The following is a 9512-nucleotide window of genomic DNA, read 5'->3' as shown; positions in this document are numbered from 1 at the left end:
TTTCAGGGCAATTGGTTCAGGGGTTCATCCACCCTCCAGGGCTCTCGAAAATCTAGAATCCATGAGAATTTTACATTCTGTTCTGCATTTTCCTTCTTTTGATCAAGATTCTTCTGTGGAATCTTCGGTCAAAATGTTCAGTAATGGTAGCTGGACAGAATGTAATTCTGATCTCATGGCAAAGGAGGCAGGTGTTCATGGAAACAATTGGCCACAAATTCCATATCTTCCTCCTATCCCTGGCTCTCCTTTTCTGTTGCTCCAGGTGAATAGAGACCAATTGTTGTGCCCTGGATAGCTGCTTGCAAGCTTTAAAGACCCCAGGCACTACACAACAAACTAGGAGGTAAAACAGAAGCACTCAACATGTTATTAGGCCAATTAATTGGGATGTCCCATGAAACCATGACCCTAAACCTCCAAACCAAGGAAGCGAATGTCATGAAATGTTTGGTTGTACATAAGCATCCTTAGCAGCTACTCTTTTCTTGTCATTGTTGTAAATATATCTATCACACAACTTTTGCGAAGTCAGCTTTTTACAGGTGTAAAACTTATTGACAGCACTACAAAAATCGGCTGTGCAATTCTACCCTTCATCAATGTGACTTTTCCAACACAGTTAACTCCCCTTTTCCCCCTCTCTCCTGGGTAACCACTAATAAACTTTGGTCTCCTTACAGTTTCCTTTCCTTGTCTTTTTTATATAAGTGAGGTCATACAATATTTGTCCTCTTGTGAATGGCTTATTTCACTCAGCATAATGTCTTCAAGCTCCGTCCATACTGTAGCATGTATTAAGACCTCATGTCATCTACTGGCTGAGTAGTTTTCCATTCTATGTATGTACCACATTTTGTTTATCCATTCATCTGTTGATGGGCATTTAAGTTATTTCTGCTTTTCGACGATTATGAATAGTGCTGCAATGAACATTGGAGTACGAGTCTCTGAGTCTCTGCTTTCAAGTGTTTTTAGTGTATACCTAGGAGTGGAAGTAGTTCTGTTATTAGTTTTTTGAAGAACCACCACACTTTTCCACAATGGCTATACCATTTTGCATTCTCACTGGCAATGGATAAGTGTTTCAATTTCCCCACATTCTAGCCAACATATGTTATTTTGAGTTTTTATTTTTTTATTTTTTATTTTATCTTAGCCATCCTAGTGGGAGTGAAACGCTCTCTCACTGTGGTTTTGATTTGTATCTCTATGATGGCTCATGACACTGATCATCTTTTCATGTGTCTGGTAGCCATTTGAATGCTCTCTTTGGTGAAATGTCTATTCAAGACCTTTGTCCATTTTATAATTGAGATATTTGTCTTTCTGTTGTTAAGTTATTAAATTCTTGTCAGATATATGGTTTCCAAAGATGTTCTCCCAGTCTGTAGCTTGTCTTTTCACTTTTTTGGTAAAGTCTTTTGATGAACAAAAGTTTTTAAATTTTTATGTGGTCCCATTTATTTTTGTCTTTTGCTGTTTGTCCTTTTGTTATTATATTAGGTAATCCATTGTTGAAAGCTAGGCCTGACAGTGCTGTCCCTGCTTGTTCTTCTAAGGTTTTTATGGTTTTAGTTTGCACATTTAGGTCCTTAATCCATTTTGAATTTGTTATTGTGTATTTTGTGAGGCATGGATCCTATTTCACTTTTCTGCATGTGGAAATCCAATTTTCCCAGCACCATTTATTGAAGAGGCTCTTCTCTCCCTACCAAATGGGCTTAGTACCCTTGTACAACATCAGTTGACCGTGGATGTGTGGTTTATTTCTGGACTTTCAATTCTATTCCATTGGTCTATGTGTCTATTGTTATACCAGTAGCAGGCTGTTTTGATTACTGTAGCTGTATACTCACTGCCATCGAGTCAGTTCCGACTCATAGTGACCCCATAGGGTTTCCAAGGCTGTAAATCTTTATGGAAGCAGACTGCGACATCTTTCCCCCTTGGAGTTGCTGATTGTTTCAAACCACTGAGCTTCTGGTTAGCAGTAGATAGTTTTAAACACTGCATCACCAGGGTAGCTGTATAGTATGTTTTAACATCAGGAAGTTCTTTGTTCTTCTCTTTCAACATTGTTTTAGCTATTAGTGGCCTCTTGCCATTCCATATAAAGTTGAGGACTGGTTTTTATTGTAAAGAAGGTGATTGAAATTTTGATCTGTTGTACTGAGTCTATAGAACACTTAGGGTAGTATCGAAATCGTAACCATATTAAGTCTTCCAGTCCATGAACATGGAACATCTTTCCACTTATTTCAGTCTTCTTTAATCTCTTTCAGCAGTGTTTTATAGTTTTCATTATATAAGTGCTTCACATCCCTGGTTAGATTTACTCCTAGGTATTTTATTCTCTTAGATGCTATTGTAAATGGAATTGTTTCCCTAATTTCCCTTTCAGATTTCTCATTGCTGGTGTATAGAAACCCAACTGATTTTTGTTTGCTGACCTTGTACCCTGCAACTTTGCTAAATTCCTTTATTAGCTCTAGAAGTTTTCTTGTCGGCTCTTTGGGATTTTCTATATACAGAATCATATCATCTGTGTATAGAGATAATTTTACTTCTTTTTCAATCTGGGTACATTTTATTTCTTTTTCTTGTCTTATTGCTCTGGCTAGGATTTCTAATAAGATATTGAATAGAAGTGGTGAGAGCAGACATCCATGTCTTTTTCCCAGTTTTACAGGGAGAGCTATCAGTCTTTCTCCATAAGGTATAATGTTGGCTGTTGGCCTTTCATACAGGACCTGAATCATATTGAGGAATTTCCCTTCTATTCCAATCTTCTTCAGTGTTTTCATCAAGAAATGGTGTTGGGTTTTATCAAATGGTTTTTCTGCATCCATAGAGATGATCAAGTGGTTCTTTTTGTTTGTTCTCTTGATGTGGTGTATTACATTGATTGGTTTTTTAATGTTGAACCATCCCTGCATTCCTGGAATAAATCTCTCTTCATCATGGTGTATGATTCTTTTAATATGCTGTTGGATTCTGTGGGCTAGTATTTTGTTGAGGATTTTTGCATCTATATTTATAAGACATATTGGCCTGTAGTTTTCTTTTCTTGTGGTGTCTTTGTCTGTTTTGGGTATCAGGGTTATGTTTGCTTCATAGAATGAATTAGGGAGTATTCCTTCCTTTGCTATCTTTTGGGAGAGCTTAGGCATTATTGGTGTCAATTCTTCTCTTAATGTTTGGTAGAATTCCGCAGTGAAGACATCTGGTCCAGGACTTTTTTTGTTGGGAGGTTTTTGATCACTGATTCAATCGCTTCACTTGTTATGGATCTGTTGAGACTTTCTATTTCCTCTTGGGTCAGTTTGAATACATTGTGTGCATCTGAGAATTTGTTCATTTCATCTAGGTTGTCCATTTTGTTGCCACATAATTGTTCATAACATTTTGTCACAATTTTCTTTATTTCTATTGGGTAAGTTGTAATGTCCTCTCTTTCATTTTTTATTTTGGTTATTTGCATCTTTTCTCTTCTTTGTCAGTCTAGTTTATGCTTTGTCAATTTTATTGATCTTTTCAAAGAAAAGATTCATTGATTATATTTTTTTTCTGTTTTCAATTTTATTTACTTTCCCTCTGATCTTTTTATTTGCTTTCTTCTGGTAGGTTTAGGCTTAGTTTGCTCTTCTCTTTCTAGTTCCTAGAGTTGTCAAGTTAGGCTGTTAATTTGAGATCTTTTCTCTTTTTTCATGTAGGCATTTATTCCTACAAGTTTCCCTCTAAGTACGGCCTTCGCTACATCCCGTAACTTTTGGTATGTTGTGCTTTCATTTTCACTTGACTCTAAGAAATTCGTGATTTCTCTTTTGATTTCTTCCTTGACCCATTGGTAGTTTAATAGCGTGTTGTTTAATTTCCATATGTTTGTGTATTTTCTAGGTTTTTTCTGTTATTGATTTCTAGCTTCACTTCATGGTGTTTAGAGAAAATACTTTGCATGATTTCAATCTTTTTAAATTCATCAAACTTGCTTTGTGACCTAAAATGTGGTCTGTCCGTGTGCACTGGAATAGAATGTATATTGTGCTGCTGTGAGGTAAAGTGTTCTATATATGTCTGTTAAGTCTAGTTGGTTTATAGTGTCATTCAGGTCCTCTGTTTCTTGTTGATCTTCTTTCTAGATGTTCTGTCCAATATTGAAAGTGGTGTATTGAAGTCTCCAACTCTTATTGTAGTACTATCTATTTCTTCCTTCAATCCTATCAGTGTTTGCTTTATATATTTAGGTGCCCTGATGTTGAGTGCATATATATTTATGATTGGACACTCATATTCTTTGTTAATTTTTTAGAATTTTATTGTGCTTTAGGTGAAAGTTTACAGGGCCAAGGACTCTCATATTCTTTAGTAAATTCTTTTTTTTTTTTTTTAGCTTGAACACTCTTGAGTTGACTTTTGTTACTTGAAATTCAAACAGATTTAATTTCCGTACCTAGATCAAAGTCTCCACTGGCTAGTGGCCACCCAGAATCACAAAGATCATAGAAGATATACAGGAGGAGATGAGAAACATCTCAGCTGCTAATATCGTGGGACCAAATTCCTATATCTAAATAGCCTGAAAATACTCAACTTCTAGGATCTTCACTCCAAAAAACTGGTCAAATATTCTTCAGGTATCTCTTTGATCAATCTTGTGTTGAAGTCATGGCTTTTCTTATTGGCTGAAGATATTTGTTTGATCACCATAGACAGTCCTTATTAGATAATCTTCTTTCTCCAAGAAGCCTTCTTCAGTCCCTCAGCCCACATAAATCTCGTCCTCCCTGCTCTTTCAGTGAACTTCACCTGCACATGTATTACAGGATTTACAACAGTTAGTCCAGCGCATGGTTGGATTTTTATACCTCTGTCTTCCCCAGCAGATGGTGAGTCATTTGAGAATAAGGCCATGTCTTACTTATCTCTATTACTCCCACAGTTTCCATCACAAAACTTTGCACTTACAAGGCTTTCAATGAATGCTTTCAAGAATTTTTTAAAGTAAACTTTTCACCAATGAATGAGGCCCATGTTAAGATATGATTTTCTCAGTCCCCATCAGACACCATTTTAAGGGGTGATGGGGTGATTCCTATGGATGAAGCCTCAGTTTGGAGCCTGCAGCTTCTCACACATCAGTTTAATGTTGAGATATATGTCAATTCATTGGAACAAGAGAAAAAAAAAAAAAACAAGATTGCTTCAACCAGGGTGCAGAGCCTGGAACCTCTCCTGGGGGCTGTCAGTCTTGATACTACCTTTCCTCTCTGGACTAATTCATACTTTGCTTTTGGACCAGTCCACACTTTGCTTCTTTTCCATCACAATGAGATGGAGATTCTATAACTCCCAGAAGGAGAGAATGACTGAAGGGTATCACCTACCCTTTACTGTAATGTAAAGGAATTTGCTGCTCCCTTATGTTCTATCTCAGTGGCTAACCCATATTGAGGTCTCTTCCAGAAGGTGGAATGTCCAAGCAGCTGAACTTTCCTTATAGTTTCTTTCCTTCAGTTTAGGTCTCCCAGCAACAACAAGGTGAACTTTAAGGGGAAGAGCATGGGCCTCCCATTGAATGGATGGAGGGATCACTTTGCAGGTCTCTTCTCTGCTGTATCTGTTCTGGAACTGATTTCCACTGAATCAAGGAGGCAGTTGTATTCACCTTGAGGCAGAAGTGCTTGGATCACCTATTCCTGAACTGCCCGGCTAAAAGAACCCATTGCTGTAGTCAGACTGGGAAAGAAAAGTCAAGGTTAGCAGAGTAGGCCATCAGAGGGCATGCTCTCCCTGCCTCCCCCGCCTGACCCACTTCTCCACAACCCACCTGCTTTAGCCACCTCAGGCTCACTCCCAGCTGCCAGATTCTCACTAAAGCCTTTCCTCAAATTGCCAGGAGATTGCTATCCAAACCGTCCCCCCCGATCAGAAAAGAAGGAGTTATGGGAAGTAACTGACAGCATCTGAGTGATCTCTCATTTGGATTAAATCAAGATCTTTTAAATATTTATAAAATTCTGGTATCTAAAATAGCCAGCTTTTGCCTTCCACGTGGGCTATTGAAATATAGGCCTGGTACATTCTAAACAGAATACTTTTCCGAACAATAATATATTTTGTGTGTGAGCATGTTTGTGAGTGTGTGTGTATATGTTGAAAAACCTATTGCATTATGTTAAATATCCCAAGGGCTCCGTATAGAACATGACTGGAATGAATACAGGACGAGAATAACTTTTTTCGATCTCATTAGATGGTCTGAGTTTTGAAATCTGCTCTAAAAGTGAGGTAAAGTGTGCAGTGTTGTAGATTAATGCACTGAATACATTTCTACAGTTCTTGATGTGTTTCATAAAAGGTCCATTTCAAAAGTGTGCTGAACACTCGCAGTAAATAATCTTGTTACAGAAACCTAAGCAATTTTTACAAGGCGTATTTCTGGCTGACTGAACAATTTATTCTCCAGATGTCACATTGTATTTTTCCAATATAAAATGAAACAGCTTTTTTTTTTTTTTTTTTTTTAAGGCAGACTGTGCTGCTTTGTCTGAGTCTGGAACAAAGGATGGCTCCTTAAGGAGGCTGATGCCATGTTAAAGCCCATCACTTTAAAATTAACACCACACCTGGGAAGGGTGGGTAAGGCCATTGCTGGCTTTCTCTTTCCAGGAATGACACTTGACAATCAGGAAGGATGGTCCCTTGGGTCATCAAACTAAGAAATTTGCTGGCTTCTTGAAAAGCTGGACAGAGGGAGAAAAAAGCCGTGAGGAGAGTGAAGAAGAGGAGGAGAGACGAAGGACAAGGGGGCTGGAAAGGGAGGGGAGGAGAGAGAAGAAAGATGAAGAGAAGGAAGAAGAAATAGGAAGCAAAGGTAGAACAATGAGCGGAAGAGGAAGAGAAGGTGATAGAAGAGGAGAGAAGACAAATAGTGAAAAACATAGATGGCTGACAGAGATAGAAAATGTGGGGTAAATACACAAATACCTCTGCCACCAGAGACAGCATTCACAGGGATGTTTTGTAGAACATTAAGCCCATAAAACACTCCATAAAGAAAAAAAAAAAGAGCTCCATCATCAATAATTTTGGAAAACAATGGATTTTATATACAGCCTCCTCTCTTGGAAATTCACAACGCACCTTAGCGTGTTAAAGGCTCAGAGAAGTCTTGGAGCAAAGAAACCTGTTTAACTTCATTTAACCCAGTGTTTTCAAACGTAATTGAACTCCAAGCCCTCTTTTTCACAAAGCGTCTATGATCATGTGATTGAGACACGTTCTCTCAAGGTCTCTGACACATTGCATAGCTTTTGTGTTTACATTACAAAGGCTGGATCATATTACAGCATCCACACCATCCATAGCAACTGTGTATGTAAATCAAAACACTCTCCGTGGAACTCTACATGACACTTACCCTGGAAAAGTCCCTGGGACTTAATATGGTATCTAATGCTGATGGTTAAAAACTCAGTGGGCAACTGAAAGTTAGGCAGTTTGAACCCACCCAGCAACTCTGCAGGAAAAAAGACCTGGCAATTGGCTTCTGTAAAGATTGCAGCCAAGAAAACCCTATGGGGGCTGTTTTACTCGTCACATGGGGTAGCTATGAGTTGGAATCAACTAGATAGCGCTCAACAGCAACAAATGGTGGCACATTATACCAGTTAGTTTAGCTAGGTAAGACTACAGTAACTAACAATCCCCAACATTTCAATGCCTAACAAAGATTTATTTCTCCCTCATTTTGTGTGTTACCGTGGCAAAGCTAAGGAACCCTGGTGGTGCAGCGGTTAAATGTTCGACTGCTAACTGAAAGGTTGGCAGTTGGAACCCACCAGTCATGCCATGGGAGAAAGATGTGGCAGTAGGCTTCTGTAAGGATTATAGCCTTGGAAATTCTATGGGGTAGTTTTACTCTCTCCTATAGGGTCCCTATGAGTTGGAATCAACTCAGTGGCCCTGGGTTTGGTTTGGTTCTTTTTGAGAAGCAAAGCTGCAGCTATACAGTTCTGCTCCGCATATCTTCCACAACCTGAGATCCAGGTCTCACGGCAGAGGGAAAAGAGTTCTATGAATGAACCACGCAATGTTTTTTAAAGCTTCTGCCTAGATGGATCATACATCACTTCTGCTCATATTCCATTGGCCAAAGCAAGTCACATGACCAAGTCTGATGTCAAGCCGTGTGGAAACATACTTCTCCCTCAGGAAGGCAGTGCAAGTCACGTGACAATGAGTCAGGAAAGCATAATTCTCTCACGGGGGTGGGGTAAATGAATGAATAAATAACACAAGCTTCTCCGTTAAGGCTAGAGGAAAAAGCTATGGCCTATTGGTATGCCTTGCAGAGGGCTCTTTATTTTAGGTTCAGCCACCTCATGGTCCAGAAGGAGAAAAGAACTAGACAAGCCTGGAAATTAAGCTGGTGCCATGGTAGATATGTTAGCATATTAATGAATACATGAGTATAAATTTCAATACATAAAATGTTGAGTCTATATTAGGGTTTAAGTGTTCACAGCAGGCAAGAGTTCTTTGCTTAGCAAAGGATTTCCCTGCAAGGGCCCATTGAACAGAGTTGTATTTAATTCAGTGTATTAGACTGGACCATGAAAATTGCTATTTTTGAGGTAAAAGATAGTTGACTAGCAGCAATTTTATCTGGTTCAGTGTAATACAAAATTTCAATTTATATGCATATCATCAGAAGCTAACATCAAGGTTGGCCAAAAGGTTGCATCTTGCATGCCAACCATGACTAACTGGGCATGGCCCCCAAGAGTGCTAAGAAGGATTGTGAAGTGGCATCCAATCTTAGTGGAAAAGAACACCCTGATCCACAAGTGATGTCCGCCACAGGATGGGGGCACTTGGTGTCATGTCTTTGTCCTCCTTGGTCTCCTGAGATGGGGCACAGCCTCCTTTTTGGACTATCAACATACCAGCAGCAGTCCCTGGAACTAGGTAAGGTGCCACCCACGTGCCAAAACTCAAAGGATTTCTGCTCAGTACAAACAGGATCTTACTGAAGGGGGCATAGTGAACCAACTCAAAAGTTTCCTATATTTCTGGGAAGTAAAGAACCCCTAAAAAAATAAACAGTCATACTATGGAGTGGACAAGCCATGAGGCAGAAAGGGGAAACCAGGTGACAGTCATCTCCCTTGGGCTTCCCACTTGAGCTATCTTCTCCAGCAAGCAGGTTTATTACTGCAAACAGAGCAGGGCCTTTGCACAAGCTATTCCCTCTGCCCATAATGCTCTTCCCCCATATATTTATATGTCTTGCTCCTTTACTTTCTTCAGGTCTCTGCTCAGATGTAGCGTTTCCAGAGAGGCCTTGCCTACTCCATATAACATAACTCACCTTGTCATTCTTGATGCCCCTACCCTGCTATATTTTTTTCACAGCACTTGCACCACTGGATGTATTAAATATGTACTTGTACATGTGGTTACTGTCTGTATTCACCAGTGAGAAGGTAGGCCCCGTATAGTGTTTT

The sequence above is a fragment of the Trichechus manatus genome, unplaced genomic scaffold (genome assembly GCF_000243295.1).
Source record: "Trichechus manatus latirostris isolate Lorelei unplaced genomic scaffold, TriManLat1.0 scaffold00014, whole genome shotgun sequence".
Lineage (NCBI taxonomy): Eukaryota > Metazoa > Chordata > Mammalia > Sirenia > Trichechidae > Trichechus > Trichechus manatus.
The sequence above is the reverse complement of the archived record's forward strand: the minus strand, read 5'-3'. Positions refer to the sequence as shown.